Source organism: Tursiops truncatus, chromosome 4 (assembly GCF_011762595.2).
Source record: "Tursiops truncatus isolate mTurTru1 chromosome 4, mTurTru1.mat.Y, whole genome shotgun sequence".
NCBI classification, from domain to species: Eukaryota; Metazoa; Chordata; class Mammalia; order Artiodactyla; family Delphinidae; genus Tursiops; species Tursiops truncatus.
Window position 1 is genome coordinate 107555563 of NC_047037.1, and position 18183 is coordinate 107573745.

Consider the following 18183-nt stretch of genomic DNA (forward strand, 5'->3'; position numbering starts at 1 on the left):
TGCTTTTGTATGATTTCATTTTTTTCCTTATTTTTCTCTATTGTTTTTAGAGTTTATATGGGTATAAATGATTTTAGGCAGCAATCATTTTCCTCAGCTATGTGGAAGATCTTGGCACTGCATTTTTACTCTCTAATCTTTATCTTGGTCATGGTGCTTGAAATTATCCAAGACTCCTCTTTTAGCCTGATCAATCATCCATGGCCTTATTTTATATAGTTTTATTATTTTAATCACATTGTTTCATTTTAAAATATTTTATATGATGGTGTTTTATAATGACTTACAAGACATTTTCATGAAAGACAATGGTTCAAATATACAAATAAGTATTTGAAGAAGTAAAATATATCTTAATGAGCATGTTTTTTTGTTATGTGATTTAATATATATTTTCTGCTAAAGTAATAAAATATGAGTACATATTCTAAAAAGAACTGACATGGTACATAAGTTGCAATACTACTGTAACAATTCTTAGAGACTATTACTTTTTTTCTAGTATACTTTTGCTTTATTATCAATGACTGTGTTTGAATACATGATGTTTTTTAGGAAGAGAGAATTTATGTAAGAAAAAGCCAGTCCATTCCAGTGGTTGAGAATTTCAGACATATGTCATTGAAATGAATAATTCTTGAGTAAAATGGGATAGTTTAGTACTTTGGTGACAACTATTTAAAATAAATGAAAAGAGAATGGATAAATACATACAGAAGACAGAGGATAAAATGTTGATGGGAATTACAGCCCTGTTATTGGAAGTGAAGAATCTGAGGAGTGATCATAGCTGGTAGCTACACAGTCATGTCTATATACCCACAGAACTGTCATGTTGAACATTAGATTAGGTATATATGCGAGTAAAGGTTGTAAAAGGTTAACTGGTGAAGACCTAAAAGAAAATCACTGTCTAATTAAAAAAAAAAAAACCTCAAAATGTGATAGATTCAAAAACAAAGCTACAGTATTTTGTAGCTCCTTCTGAAGTGTTGAACTCTGTTTCCCAACACTATGAAACTATACTGGCCTTGTGATTTGCATGGGCCATAGTATATGGTAGAGATTATGTTGTGCAAGTTCCAGAGCTTAGGTTTAAAAAGGCTTTATAGCTTCCACACCTGACTTTCATGTGATATTGTCCTGAGACTGACAAAATAAAGAAGCTAGTCTTGTTTACTGCAGATTAAGAGGTCACTGGGGATTTGAATTAGAACAAACATGTCACAGCTGACAGCCACTCTCTCTGCACACTTATGAGTGGGGCCATCTCAGATATTCTAGACAAGCTGCTCCTCTTGCTGACAGCAGCCACATGAGTGAGTCTAAGCACATTCAATAGTAGATCCAGCCAGCCAGCCAACCCACATAATTTTGAGAAATATTCCACTGTTCTTGTTTTAAGACAACAGTTTTGAGGGAATCTGCATGTCAGCAATAGTTAATTCATGCAAAAAATTTGAGATATTCACAGACTTCACAGACAAAATGAAGCATTAAACATTCAAATACTATTCTCAAGATAGTCTTAAATTAGATATATGCATAGAGAATATAGTTGGATTAAATTACTGTAAGATCACTTCCAAATCTGTAATTCTTTCATAGTGTGAAGAATAGCTTCAAATCATAAGGATTACTTTCTGTAAGTGTTAGCATCAGCTGAAACTGAAAACATTAAGATTTTACCCCAAATAATACCTTTTTAGGTCCCAAACACCTCGCTTGTCAGAGGAAAGTCTACCTTAGTGATATGAGTAGTGGCCAGTATGGAGAGTGCCAACTTGTGAAGTAATTAAAACCATGTGCTACTCAGGCCAGACCTTTTCTGCAAATATTGTTTCTTTGACAGGAATTGCCTCTTTGGCATAAACTGCAGCCTAAAATGCATTAATTCTTGATTTCCAGTTTAGATCTTTAAAGTGGAGGTAGGTCTTCATGGTTCTTGACACTTACAAAGCAAATTTAGTGGAAAAAAATATCTGAATTATAATATTTACCTTCCCAAACACTTAGTGTTTGCACTCACACTCAGTATGTCAGAATATTATCCAACCTCTCAACTTTGTAAATCATTTCTAAGAACTCAACTAAGTTTGCATAAAACCAATGTTCTCTTCCTCTTCACACTCATATTTAATGGATTTACATAATATTTATTTGAATTAAGTAATTACAGTAACAGTATGCCTGATAAAATCATTTTTTTGGAATAGATACAACTATTGGTATGTAACAACTAATAAGTGTGAGTAGAAGTGTGGATTATAGTAGAGAGTAGTCTAATTCCCATCCGTGTGTTTACCTTACATTTTAGTTAGTAGTTTAAAGAGGGAATGTAATAATCAGTTAATAGGGGAGCTTTCCTGGTGACACAGTGGTTAAGAATCTGCTTGCCAATGCAGGGTACACGAGTTTGAGCCCTGGTCCGGGAAGATCCCACATGCCGCAGAGCAACTAAGCCTGTGTGCCACAGCTACTGAGCCTACAGACTTAGAGCCCATATTCTGCAACAAGAGAAGCCTCAGTGATGAGAAGCCTGCACACCACAACAAAGAGTAGCCCCCTCCCACTACAACTAGAGAAAGCCCACACGCAACAACAAAGACCCAAAGCAGTCAAAAATAAATTAAATAAATTAATTATAAGCAAATTCAGTTAATAGGGCAAAACATTTAAGTGGAGGCCAGGTAAGAAATCTCCTATTGTACTTTTTGTGAAATAGAATAATGTAATTTTTTAAATATAATGTTAATGCTTATAAAGATATAATGTTAAGAACTAAAAAATTGGAGGGGGAACTTAGTGTAAATAATAATTACATACTAACAAGATTCTTATGTTGACTTAAACTACAAGAAACTTAAAAAAAATGACTCCAAATCAAAAAAAACACTTTATTTTAATAAAGGAAACTATTATAAATGTAGTTAAATAGAAATTGAAAGAACAGTATTTAAAACACTCTGCAAATTGATCAAAGGGCATCTGTCATGGAACATATTAAATTATTGGTTCAATAACTTCTTAAAATTCATTTAGGAAAAAATATTTGAAAATTAATATGCATTATTCTAAAACTTGACTGTGGGAAAGCATATGGACTAACAATAGATATATCTCTAAACAATAGGCTTGGATCATTTATAGATGATATTGTATTAACACTTTACTAATTATATAGTTTAAAAGCTAAATGGGATGTTAATGAAATGTATAGTTGTAACAAAACCTGGAAAATGTTTTATTTTGAAAAGATAGAGCAATAAATTTTAATATAATTGAAAAACACAAAATTACCATCTTGGAAGAAAAAAAAGAAATGAAAGCCATTCAAAAAAATATAATCTTTAAGTAGATGTGTTTAATCATGTGGGGAGTTTAGATTGAGATTAAGCACAAATCAAGTCAGTATTTACAATTCTTCTGTTTGATGAGACCCACCACCACAATCACACACACACACACAAACACACACTTACACACACATCACAGATGTCACAAAATTCCATTTAACACACTGGTAATTAGGACACTGAAAGACAAACCCAATTATCTGCATTACTACGTTTTCCTAAACTTAGGAACTATAAAATTCTACTATTTTTTCACAAATTTTGTTATCTTGCACCCTTAAATGTATTATCACAAGGTTCCTTTAAAAGAGTATTTTTATTTTAATTATAGCTACAATTTAGAGATTATGTAAAATGTGAAATCTGTACTAATTATGCTGTCTTTGATTAAAAGAAAACACAAAAACCTCAATAATACACTTAAACAGTGTAGAAATAGAATAGTTATCTGACATGATGATGGGTATAGGAAGAAATCTAAGAGATATGAAATGAAATGGAATGAATAAATTAAAGGCAAAGTACCAAACAGCATTAAAACTTATCACTAATCTATTATTAAAGTTCTCCTTTGAGAAGAAATAAAACTTTTATTACTGGCTAGATATCTAAAGGCTGACAGGTATAAAGAAATGTAGTGACAGGACTAGCTTGTCTCTTGTCCAATCATTTGCAGTAAAAAGGGAACTTTATAATCTGAAGCATATTTTGCATTTCTGATTTGGGCAATTATTTGCTACAAATGACTTGATTACAATTTTCATATAAAATGTAATATGATATACAAATGCAGGCATGCTGTGACAAAGTGTTTTAAATATCTGAATATGTCAGAAGGTAGGCTGAGTCATTTTGTGAGAAAAGAATTCCACATCATTCATCTGTTAAAGGAAACCATGTATTAAAAAAATTTATAGGGCTTCCCTGGTGGCGCAGTGGTTGGGAGTCCACCTGCCGATGCAGGGGACATGGGTTCGTGCCCCCATCTGGGAGGATCCCACATGCTGCGGAGTGGCTAGGCCTGTGAGCCATGGCCGCTGAGCCTGCACGTCCGGAGCCTGTGCTCCGCAACGGGAGAAGCCACAACAGTGAGAGGCCCGCATACCGCAAAAAAAAAAAAAAATTTAAAATTTAAAAAAATTTATAGGGCTTCTTGATTATGATACTCCCTTATTTATATATCACCATAATATATATTACTTGTATCCAGTTTAACATAAGAACAAACTCAAAGAATGGAAACATGGCAAATTCAGGTAATAAAAAATACATCTTGAACAAAAAAGTTATCCTCAAATGAATGATACAAATTAATTTACCTGGAATATCATAGTGAGCAGATAAAGAACTTAGTCTTTAAGTAAAAAATAAATTATAAAACTTCTATAGAGAAAAAGAACTACAAAGATCTGAATGAAAATTACAGAGTTAAAAAGATAAGGAACAATGCTCTAAAACTGAACCAGTGATGTTTTATAAAAAAAATAAATAAATATTGAACAAGGTTACTTTGTGAAGATGTCACCTCTTTAGAAGTCAAATTTTTTACCATATTTAAATGTCAGTTAAAATATATGCTTTAAGGAATGAAACAGAAGATGAAAACTTCATCACAACATCCAAAATATAGCCTGTTAATGAATCCATTTGAAATATTGATGATGAATTTTTACTGATAAAAATAAATTCAAATTTGAATCTCCCATGGCATCTGACACTAGCATATGCTGTTAATGATGTTCCTTTCTAATGACTCACTCCTCTTTTTGTTGTTTACTGTATTTAGTTCTGTGATTTTGAATCTAATTACTTATTGACACGATCTAGCTATTCAATCTTTTGTATATACCACTTTTTACTCTTCCTCGTGCTCCTCAAATCCCTGCTTTCTTTCTTAACTGGTTTAGGTTCCACTTTCCATCATTATAATCACCCAATCAACAGCTTTTTTGTCTGTTGCTCAAACATTTTACTTAACTGTCAAAAAACCCAACCTAATTAAATAAATTACTCCTCTTAATCCAGGTCTAGAGAAAAGTATAAATCCCTATTGACGTCTAATAGAAATTTATGCTTAAATATACCCAAGTAGGCTAAGAGAGTAGAAGTTTGTTCATATTTCTAGTTCCTAAGTTCTTTTACTCCTTTATCTGACTCTTGAAAAAGTCCTCATTCTCCTTTATCTGTCTCTTGAAAAAGTCCTCATTCTCCTTCAGCCTCCAGTATATATCTTCCCTGATTACTCTCAAGTATTTACCTTTATTCTTGATTCACTAAAAGAGAAGAAAGAATAAAGCATAAAAAGTAGAAATGATCATTATTCCTATATTGTCATAATTTTAAGTCTACCAGCATACTTGTGCCTGTCACCCATATACTTGTCTTCTGTTAAAGTAATGAACGTTCCTTATTTTAACCAAAACCTACTCCTCGATGTTTCCCCCTTTTCTGTATTATTCCCATAAGCGTATACAACATGGTATCAGTCACATTTAAATAAAAACGTTCCTTGAAACTATTTCCTCCCCCAAAATCTGTCCTCTTCCTCTGTTCAACTTAGCACTAAAATTTTTCAAAAGAATAGTATCGACAGATGATTGTTCTCTCCATTTTCTTTATTCTCATTATTTTATCCATGAATACCCATCAGGCTTTCACCCCACCATTCTATCAAAACAATTTTTGTCAATATCACTAATGACCTTCAGAAGCTAAATTTATGATAAACTCTTCATTTATTGGCAGCATTTGATACTGTTGACATATCTTAAAAAAATACCTCTTCTTTCTTTGAATGCTGAGATTGTCACTCAATCTTGTACCTCCTTCAACCTCAGTTGCCTCTTTTTCTCAGATATATGGCTTATTTATAGTCAAATCTTTATGTGTCAAAGCTGTCATGCATCCCATGGCTCAATACTTTGTTCTCTTCTGTATCTAGATACACTCTAAATGATATCATCTAGCTTTTTGGCATTAAATGAACTCTCTATATGAATGGCTCTTGCACTTTTATCTCCAGCTCAGACCTCTCCACTGAACTCCTAACTTATATGTTTAAACCCCTACTCAATATTTTATCTAGGTTTTGTATTATTTTGAGTAAAGTCCAAACTTTTGTAATAGTTGGTACCTCAAAATGGAGTTGTGTAAGTATATAAAGTTTATTGTTACTCACATTGCAGTCTAAAGGTGAACAATCAGACTATGCTCCACAATCAAATAAGGACTCTGTTTCCTTCAAAATCATCTGGAGTGTAATTCTCATGTGCATGGTCAAAGCTCTGTTTCTGCCCTGTATAACTGCAAGCATGTAAGATATAAAAAAAGGAAGGACTATGATGAGAACATCTGTATTTTAATACACAACCTGGAAGTCCCACAAATCATTTCTTCATACATCTCTGTGGTTATGTGATATCACCTATACTGAAGAAAGGATGGGAAAATTAGCTAAAATATGTGTGTTTCAGGAATTCTGTTACCTAATAATCGTATTAGTTAATTTGAATAAAACTCCCACTGACAACAACTGGAAAAGCTAATAAAGATTTTGAAAATATCTAATCAAAGGAACCAGAAAGTCAAGAAGGCAGTGAAGAATATTATATCAGGATTTAGAAAAAATATATAGGCTCACAAAGGTGAACATGTAGAATTGAGTCTGTGTTTCTTATATGGGGGTATAACAATTCAAAAATAAGGTGACCAGATGCTAAGAAGATATTTGAAACTTTTGAGAGTCTTGTAGGAATAGGAGGAATACAATTAACTGGAGTACAGTAACACCAAATGTGGAAAATTATGAAACTCTCCATGTCTAGTAGAGAACTTAAGTCTAAAACTTAGTATCAAGGACAAAGAAAACATAGAGAAGTTCATGGAGAGACCAATACCTTGTTTCAATTAATTTCAATCCTGAAACTGCTTTCACGTGATGTTGAATACCAGTGCTTAAGCAACTTGCAACATAAAAATGTAAATTTTTAAAATAAAAATATCAAAAAAACCTCTATTTTATCTGTAATTTTAACACTATAACTGGTAAGGAATCAAACCAGACCCAAGAAGAGAAAGATCATATGAATAAAAAAGAAAGATTTCACAGATACAAGAGGTTCAGAAACAGAGGCTTTAGGAAATGGTGTTAATATGTTCAAGGACATAAAAGATTGAGAAAGTTGGTAGAGGACTAAAATCTATGAAAGAGTAAAACAGAATTCTAGAAATGAAAATATAAGAATTCAGTGAACATGTTTGACAGCCAGGCAGAGCTGGCTGAAGAAAATATTGTTGAACTAGGAAAAATCAGAAGGAAATAACCATAATAAAATCTAGAAACACAAAAAGATGAAAAGTACAAATCAGAATATAATAAATTGAAAATATGTGAATAATAGACTCAGAGAACAGGTGGACTAAAAAAAAAGATGAGAGAATAAAACTGATCAAAGAGATAATAGTTGAGAATTTTCAAAAAAATATGAAAAATATAAAGCCATAAATTCAGGCACAGTGAGGAAATAAAATGAGAATTAGAAAATATTTTGGCCTAATGACAACTAAATATTTTCTTAAAGGCTGATGATACCTTCTAAAGTTAACCTTGGAGGAAAATTGATACCCTTAAATGTACATTTTTCTTTTTTTGTTTTTTTTTTTTGCAGTACGCGGGCCTCTCACTGCTGTGGCTTCTCCCGTTGTGGATCACAGGCTCCGGACGCACAGGCTCAGCGGCCGTGGCTCACGGGCCAAGCCGCTCCGCAGTATGTGGGATTCTTCCAGACCAGGGCACGAACCCGCAACCCCTGCATCGACAGGCGGACTCAACCACTGCACCACCAAGGAAGCCCTAAATGTACATTTTTTTTTAATGTTGAAAGAATGAAATAAACTAATGATTCTCTCAAGAAGAATTAAGAGCAAATTTAACCTAAATAAAAAAATACTAGAATAATATAAGAAAGAGAATAATATAAAAAATTAATGAAAGAGAATATGACAATATAATAAAGTCAAAAAACCCCAAAAGTTAGTACTTTCAAAACACTAATAAAATTGGTGAGTGAAACTGCCGACAAAAAGAGTGGGAATAAATGAAAAATATCAAAAACAAATAAGGTGACTTTCTACATATTTTTTTGATATTAAGAAGACCACATGAAAATATTAAAGGAAAATTGTGTAAATATCAATGAAAATTCAGATTAAATGAATGTATTACTGGAGAAATACCAAAACCAACATAAAAATATAAATATGTCTGTGTATTTCAAAATTTCAAAATGAAACATTAAATTGAAAATATTTCACAAAGAAAACATAAGGCCTAGGTTGTTTCACTGATGAATTCGATAAAGGAGTAAAAATTCATTATTGTCAATGTTATGCAAATATATCCAAATAAGGAAGAATATATGGAGCCCTCCTTTGTTTCCTTTATGAGGCCAGACCAGCATTGATTTAAAAAATTGACAGGAATATCTGGAAAAAAGAATTATATATGAGTCTCATGAAAAAATATTAGATAATATTTAATACATTATAATTTTTATAATATTTAACTATATATATATAATACCTCATGACTAGATTGGATTTATTCTATTAAAATATTTTAAAATATCAATAGATCTAATTTATCACATTTACAGAATAAAGCAAAAATAGCATATATTCATGTTTATTTTTAAAAATTATATATAGGAAAGATGGACCTGAACTAGGATTAAATAAGGACAAACTGGAATCAATGGTGGCAAACTGGAACTCACCATGGTCTCCCACCACATCAAATATCCAATTTTGACAATATGAGTAACCTTCAGTAGATAGTGGTATTCTTCATCATGGAGCTAAAAATGCACTGGGCAAAAAAGTAAGGCTTGTTATATGCCATGGTGCTCATTTGCACCTGAAGTCAATATCCAAATACTAGAGCTGTCATTGACTATTGCTTTTGAATTCATATATACCATGGTACTTAATCCCAGACTCATCATCTTCCCTAGTTTCCACACTAAGTTTGGTTATCAAAGCATTCTTGACTTTTAGTAGAATTTATTGAAGATGAGAAGGATATACTGGGAGGTCATATGCGGAACAAATTGATTTAGAGTTGTACCGTCTTATACTTAATTTTAAAATAAGGAGATTAAAATGATAAAACCTACCTGGAAAAGAAAACAGTAACATATATTAACAAATTAATGTAAGATAGAAAACAGGAGGAGTAGGTAAAAGTTGAAATAGGATTGAGAAATCTACAGCTCAGCATATACTGTGATAAAAATACTATTAAACATGAAGTTATTCTGACTGATGTATTTGAACTAAAATACCAACTATGAGGAGTGATACATGGGAATGAAAAAAGTAGAATTAATTTAAAATCTACATTAATATCAGTCAAACACCAAACTGATTTCTCTCCTCTACACGCAGTGCAACTATATATTTTTCTCCAAGCCAGAACTTTTAAAAAATTTTATTTGTTCAAGAGAAAAGCCTGCCCTGTGCTGAAAACCAGGGGCTCTCCAGTGTTAAGAATAATTTCCTATCTCGTCACTTGAAAGAGATTTCAGAACAAGGTTAGGGCTCGATTGAGGCAATGAAGCACCTAAGGTACAAAATTTAATAAGATAATCACTTTCAGGTTCACACAAGTGCAACTTTCTTATGATTAGTATTTACATGTTATTACTTTTTACATCCTTTTGTTTATATGTCATATGCTTGGGTTTTCCTTATTTATTCAGTATTACTGTTTCTCCCTTTTATTATTATTATTATTTTAATTAATTAATTAATTTAGTTTTGGCTGCATCGGGTCTTCGCTGCTGTGCACAAGCTTTCTCTAGTTGCAGTGAGCAGGGACTACTCTTCATTGCGGTGTGTGGACTTCTCATTGCGGAGCACGGACTCTAGGCACATGAACTTCAGTAGTTGTGATGCACAGGCTTCATTAGTTGTGGTGCATAGGCCTAGTTGCTCTGCGGCATCTTCCCAGGCCAGGGATCGAACTCATGTCCCCTGCACTTGCAGGCGGATTCTTAACCACTGCACCAACAGGGAAGCCCTGTCTCTCCTTTTTTTTTTTTTTTTTTTTTTTTTTTGCGGTACGCGGGCCTCTCACTGCTGTGACCTCGCCCGTTGCAGAGCACAGACTCCGGACACACAGGCTCAGAGGCCATGGCGCATGGGCCAGCTGCTCCGAGGCACGTGGGATCTTCCCGGACCGGGGCATGAACCCGTGTCCCCTGCATGGGCAGGCAGACTCTCAACCACTGCACCACCAGGGAAGCCCAGTGTCTCTCCCTTTTAATTTAAGTATTTAGTATGTAATTATTGATGGTTGGATTTAATATGCAATTTCTCTCTTCTGTCTTTTGTTGGTTTTTTGTGTGCTTTCTCTCCTTCTTATGGCTAATAGAATATTTTTAAAGTATCCAATATATATTCATAGGTTGTTAAAATTCTGACAGGCACTTTCTGGATTCTTAGAAGAGGAAATATAGTCAAAATACGGTCTCTACAATTGAAAAGTTTTCAGACTATATCAGCAGTATAATTCATAGAGTGGGATGCCACTATAGGAAGGAGGCATGTTTGCATGGAGGAGTGAAAGGTAAGAAAAACAAAAACAAAAACAAAACAAACAGAAAAAATGTTGCAGAGTGATGTCTGATGGGAATCTTGAAGTTTAATGCAAATAGTTAGAAAAAGATCCTTAAAAGTATAACAACCCGGGCTTCCCTGGTGGTGCAGTGGTTGAGAGTCCACCTGCCGATGCAGGGGACACGGGTTCGTGCCCCTGTCTGGGAAGATCCCACATGCCACGGAGCAGCTAGGCCTGTGAGCCATGGCCGCTGAGCCTGCGTGTCCGGAGCCTGTGCTCCACAACGGAAGAGGCCACAACAGTGAGAGGCCCGTGTACTGAAAAAAAAATAAAATAAAATAAAATAAAAAATAAAAGTATAACAACCCACATGAGTAAGCATTGCTTATTTTTTGTCCTTCTTTATGCTTTCAGAGGATTTTTTTTTTTTCTGAATGAGTTTCCATGGTTTTAATATTGAATATTTTCTGATCTCAGGCACATAAACCATGCATCTTGTAATTTATCATTTGATCAATCTCTTACACTTTCTAATTATTAAGGTAAAATCCATCATTCTTTTTCTTCTTGTTGGAATTCTGTGCCTATTTAGACTTATTTTTAAGAGAAATTTTAGATTCACAGCAAAACTGAGCAGAAGATACGGGGATTTTCCAGATGCCCTCTGCCTCCACATATGTATAACTTTCTATATGATCAACGTCCTCCACCAGAATGGTACATTTGTTAAAATTCTTGAACGTGTATCAGCATATCATTATCACCCAAAATCCATAGTTTACATTAGTGTTCACTCTCTGTGTTGTACCTTTTAGAAGTTTGGACAGATTTATAATATGTTATCTACCATTATAGAAAAATATAGAGTAGTTTCCTTGCTCCCACTTAAAATTCTTTATTTGCCAATTACTTTGTTCTCAGTTTATACCCTTTGTACTTGCCATTCCTTCACCCTAAAATATCCTTTTACTAGGTCTGGACAGTCAGGTCTCAGCTTAAATGTGAATATAAGCTGTGAATTTAAGAACTTTTAAATCCAGCCATTCTTTTTTCAAATTACCTTCAATGCATATGTTACTATTCAATATCCTTGTCTTTGGTTTGCTTCTTTACTGTCACTGTCTATCTCTGCACACACACACACACAAACAGACAAGAGGTCCATAACAGCAGGTACATTGCACAAATTGTTCATCGCATCTACTCAAACCTTAGATCCCTGACGCTGCCCAAGATCTGAAAGAATGCTCTTTTCAATTATATATATTGAGTCCAAAGACTTGGTTTAAATTTTCTGAACTTTATTCATTGGAAATCAATCTAAAAATTATTCTATAATTTGGCTTGCATTTGCTTAGCTCCAAACAAAATTTTCAATAATTTTATATGTAAGTATAATTATTTTGTTAATATTTTATGAGTGCTTATGCTATACATGACACTATACCCCAGTTCTAGCAAACATATATAGTACAAACTACTCTTAGCTCTTACATAACTGCTTTTAAAAAGATTTGCGTTATAATGGCATTTAAAGAAACAAAACAGAATTATTTGAATATGTATTTATATAAGAAAATATTTCTCAGGAACTGTACAACATACTACTTCATAGTTCCACCCAAAATGTTTCCAGTCATTATAATATATTATATTTATACAATTTCAACTTCATAAAGATTACAGTGAAGCAGAGACTCATCACCACAGAACATATCCTCATCACTGGGAAGATACTACATATGTTAAAGCACAGGGAACCAATGTGCTTCTTCACAGAATGTTTTAAAACCTATTTTTATAAAGTTAAGAAAGATTAGAGAAAAATTTAATTAAGTTATGTAGGTTTGTGAACTGCCACTTTAAAAACAGTTTTTCTCACTGGGCTGGTGTTTTCTATTTCTGATAACTATAATTACAAGATGACATTATTTTTTGAATTTTATATAATTTATAATTTTATACAGCAGGTTCTTATTAGTTATCCATTTTATACACATTAGTGTATATATATATATGTCAATCCCAAATTCCCAGTTCATCACACCACCACCCATCCCGCCACTCACCACTTTCCCTCCTTGGTGTCCATAAGTTTGTTCTCTACATCTGTGTCTCCAATTCTGCCCTGCAAAACAGTTCATCCATACCATTTTTCTAGGTTCCACATATATGCATTAATATACAATATTTGTTTTTCTCTTTCTGACTTACTTCACTCTATATGACAGTCTCTAGATCCATCCACGTCTCTACAAATAACCCAATTTTGTTCCATTTTATGGCTGAGTAATATTCCATTGTATATATGTACCACATCTTCTTTATTCATTCATCTGTCAATGGGCATTTAGGTTGCTTCCATGACCTCACTATTGTAAATAGTGTTGCAATTAACATTGGGTGCATGTGTATTTTTGAATTATGGTTTTCCCTGGGTATATGCCCAGTAGTGGGATTGCTGGGTCATATGGTAATTCTATATTTAGTTTTTTAAGGAACCTCCATACTGTTCTCCATAGTGGTTGTATCAATTTACATTCCCCCAAAAAGTGCAAGAAGGTTCCCTTTTCTCCACACCCTCTCCAGCATTTGTTGCTTGTAGATTTTTTGATGATGTCTATTCTAACTGGTGTGAGGTGATACCTCATTGTAGTTTTGATTTCCATTACTCTAATAATTAGTGATGTTGAGCAGCTTTTCACGTGCTTCTTGGCCATCTGTATGTCTTCTTTGGAGAAATGTCTATTTAGGTCCTCTGCCCATGTTTTGATTGGGTTGTTCATTTTTTTAATATTGAGCTGCATGAGCTGTTTATGTATTTTGGAGATTAATCCTTTGTCCATTGATTCATTTGCAAATATTTTCTCCCATTCTGAGGGTTGTCTTTTCATCTCATTTATGGTTTCCTTTGCTGTGCAAAAGCTTTTAAGTTTCGCTAGGTCCCATTTGTTTATTTTTGCTTTTATTTCCATCACTCTAGGAGGTGGATCAAAAAACATCTTGCTGTGATTTACGTCAGAGTGTTCTTCCTAGGTTTTCCACTAAGAGATTTTTAGTGTCTGGTCTTACATTTAGGTCTTTAATCAATTTTGCATTTATTTTTGTTTATGGTGTTAGGGAGTGTTCTAATTTCATTCTTTTACATGTAGCTGTCCAGTTTTCCCAGCACCACTTATTGAAGAGGCTGTCTTTTCTCCATTGTATATCCTTGCTTCCTTTGTCATAGACTAGTTGATCATAGGTGCGTGGGTTGATCTCTGGGCTTCTGTCCTGTTCCATTGATCTATATTTCTGTTTTTGTACCAATACCATATTGTCTTAATTACTTCAACTTTGTAGCATAGTCTGAAGTCAGGGAGTCTGATTCCTCCATCTCCATTTTTTTCCCTCAAGACTGCTTTGGCTCTTCAGAGTCTTTTTTGTCTCCATACAAATTATAAGATATTTTGTTCTAGTTCTGTAAAAAATGCCATTGGTAATTTGATAGGGATTGCATTGAATCTGTAGATTACATCGGGTAGTATAGTCATTCTCACAATATTGATTCTTCCAATCCAAGAATATGGTATATCTCTCCATCTGTTTGTATCATCTTTAATTTCTTTCATTAGTGTCTTATTGTTTTCTGCATACACGTCTTTTGTCTCTCTAGGTAGGTTTATTCCTAGGTATTTTATTCTTTTTGTTGCAATGGTAAATGTGAGTGTTTCCTTAATTTCTCTTTCAGATTTTTCATCATTAGCATATAGGAATGCAAGAGATTTCTGTGTATCTATTTTGTATCCTGCAACTTTACCAAATTCATTGATTAGCTCTAGTATTTTTCTGGTGGCATTTTTAGGATTCTCTATGTATAGTATCATGTCATCTTCAAAGTGATGATACTTTTGATGATAAAAGTAACAGTTTTACTTCTTCTATTGCAATTTGGATTCCTTTTATTTCTTTTTCTTTTCTGATTGCCGTGGCTAGGACTTCCAAAACTATGTTGAATAATAGTGGTGAGAGTGGACATCCTTGTCTTGTTCCTGATCTTAGAGGAAATACTTTCAGTTTTTCACCATTGAGAATGATACTTGCTGTTGGTTTGTCATATACGACCTTTATTATGTTCAGGTAGGTTCCCTCTATGCCCACTTTCTGGAGGGTTTTTATCATAAATCAGTGTTGAATTTTGTCAAAAGCTTTTTCTGCATCTATTGAGTTGATCATATGGTTTTTATTCTTCAAGTTGTTAATGTGGTGTATCACACTGATTGATTTGCATATACTGAAGAATCCTTGCATCCCTGGGATAAATTCCACTTGATCATGGTGTATGATCCTTTTAATGTGTTGTTGGATTCTGATTGCTAGTATTTTGTTGAGGATTTTTGCATCTATATTCATCAGTGATATTGGTTTGTAATTTTCTTTTTTTGAAGTATCTTTGCCTAGTTTTGGTATCAAGGTGATGGTGGCCTCATAGAATGAGTTTGGGAGTGTTCCTTCCTCTGCAATTCTTTGGAAGAGTTTGAGAAAGATGGGCGTTGGCTCTTCTCTAAATGTGTTATAGAATTCACCTGTGAAGCCATCTGGTCCTGGACTTCTGTTTGTTGGAAGATTATTAATCACAGTTTCAATTTCATTACTCGCAATTTTTCTGTTCATATTTTCTATTTCTTCCTGGTTCAGTCTTGGAAGGTTATACCTTTCTAAGAATGTGTCCATTTCTTCCAGGTTGTCCATTTTATTGGCATAGAGTTGCTTGTAGCAGTCTCTTAGGATGCTTTGTATTTCTGAGGTGTCCATTGTAACTCCTCCTTTTTCATTAATAATTTTTTGATTTGTGTCCTCTCTCTCTTTTTCTTGATGAGTCTGGCTAAAGGTTTATCACTTTTGTTTATCTTCTCAAAGAACCAGCTTTTAGATTTATTGATATTTGCTATTGTTTTCTTTGTTTCTGTTTCATTTATTTCTGCTCTTATCTTTATGATTTCTTTCCTCCTACTAACTTTGGGTTGTGTTTGTTCTTCATTCACTAGTTTCTTTAGGTTTAAATTTAGATTGTTTATTTGAAATTTTTCTTTTTTCTTGAGGTAGGCTCATATTGCTATAAACCTCCCTCTTAGAACTGCTTTTGCTGCATCCCATAGGTTTTGGATTGTCATGCTTTCATTGTCATTTCTCTCTAGGTATTTTTTTATTTCTTCAGTGATCTCTCGGTTATTTATAATGTATTGTTTAGCCTCCATGTGTTTACATTTTTCATGGTTTTTTTCCTGTAATTGATTTCAAATCTCATAGTGTTGTTGTCAAGAAAGATGCTTGATATGATTTCAATTTTCTTAAATTTACTGAGGCTTGATTTGTGACCCAAGATGTGATCTATCCTGGAGAATGGTCCATGTGCACTTGAGAAGAAAGTGTAACCTGCTGTTTTCAGATGGAATGCCCTATAAATATCAATTAAATCTCCCTGGTCTATTGTGTCATTTCAAGCTTATGTTTCCTTATTAATATTATTTCTAGATGATCTGTCCATTGGTGTATGTGAGGTGTTATAATCCTCCATTATTATTGTCTAACTGTCGATTTCCTATTTTATAGCTGCTGGTATTTGTTTTATGTAGTGTCATGTTCCTATGTTCAGTGCATATATATTTATAATTGTTACATCTTCTTCTTGGATTGATCCCTTGATCATTATGTAATGTCCTTCCTTGTCTCTTGCAACATCCTTTATTTTAAAGTCTATTTTATCTGATATGAATATTGCTACTCCAGCTTTCTCTTGTTTTCCATTTGCATGGAAAATCTTTCTCCATCCCCTCACTTTCAGTCTGTATGTGTCCCTAGGTCTGCAGTGTGTCTCTTGTAGACAGCATATATATGGGTCTTGTTTTTGTATCCATTCAGCAAGCCTGTGTCTTTTGCTTGGAGCAAATGGTTTAATCCAATCACATTTAAGGTAATCATCAATATGTATTTCCCTATTACTATTTTTTTAATTGTTATGGGTTTGTTTTTGTAGATCCTTTTCTTCTCTTGTGTTTCCCACTTAGAGAAGTTCCTTTAGCTATTTTTGGAGAGCTGGTTTGGTGGTGCTGAATTTTCTTAGCTTTTGCTTTTCTGTAAAGCTTTTGATTTCTCTGTCAAATCTGAATGAGATCCTTGCTGGGTAGAGTAATCTTGGTTGTAAGTTCTTCTCTTTCATTACTTTAAATATATCATGCCACTCTCTTCTGGCTTGTAGAGTTTCTGTTGAGAAATCAGCTGTTAACCTTATGGGAGTTCCCTTGTATGGTATTTGTCATTTTTCCCTTGTTGCTTTCAATAATTTTTCTTTGTCTTTAATTTTTGTCAATTTGATTTTTATGTATCTCAGCATGTTTCTTCTTGGGTTTATCCTATCTGGGACTCTCTGCACTTCCTCGACTTGGGTGGCTATTTATTTTCCCATGTTAGGGAAGTTTTCAACTATAATCTCTTCAAATATTTTCTCGGGTCCTTTCTTTCTCTCTTCTCCTTCTGGAACCCCTATAATGTGAATGCTGTTGCCTTTAATATTGTCCCAGAGGTCTCTTAGGCTGTCTTCATTTCTTTTCATTCTTTTTTCTTTATTCTTTTCCATGGCAGTGAATTCCACCTTTCTGTCTTCCAGGTCATTTATCTGTTTTTCTGCCTCAATTATTCTACTATTGATTCCTCCTAGTATATTTTTCATTTCAGTTATTGTATTGTTCATCTCTGTTTGTTTGTTCTTTAATTCTTCTAGGTGTTTGTTCTTTAATTTGGCTAGGTCTTTGTTAAACATTATTTGCATCTTCTCAGTCTTTGCCTCCATTCTTTCTCCAAGCTCCTGGATCATCTTCACTATCGTTCTGAATTCTTTTTCTGCAACGTTGCCTATCTTCACTTCATTTAGTTGTTTTTCTGGGGTTTTATCTTTTTCCTTCATCTGGTACATAGCCCTCTGCCTTTTCATCTTGTCTATCTTTCTGTGAATGTGTTTTTTGTTCCACATGGTGCAGGATTATAGTTTTCCTTGCTTCTGCTTCTGTCCTCTGGTGGATGAGGCTATCTAAGAGGCTTATGCATGTTTCCTGATTTGAGGGACTGGTGGAGGGTAGAACATGGTGTTACTCTAGTGAGCAGAGCTCAGTAAAAGTTTAATCCACTTGTCTGCTGATGTGTGGGGCTGGGTTCCCTCTCTGTTGGTTGTTT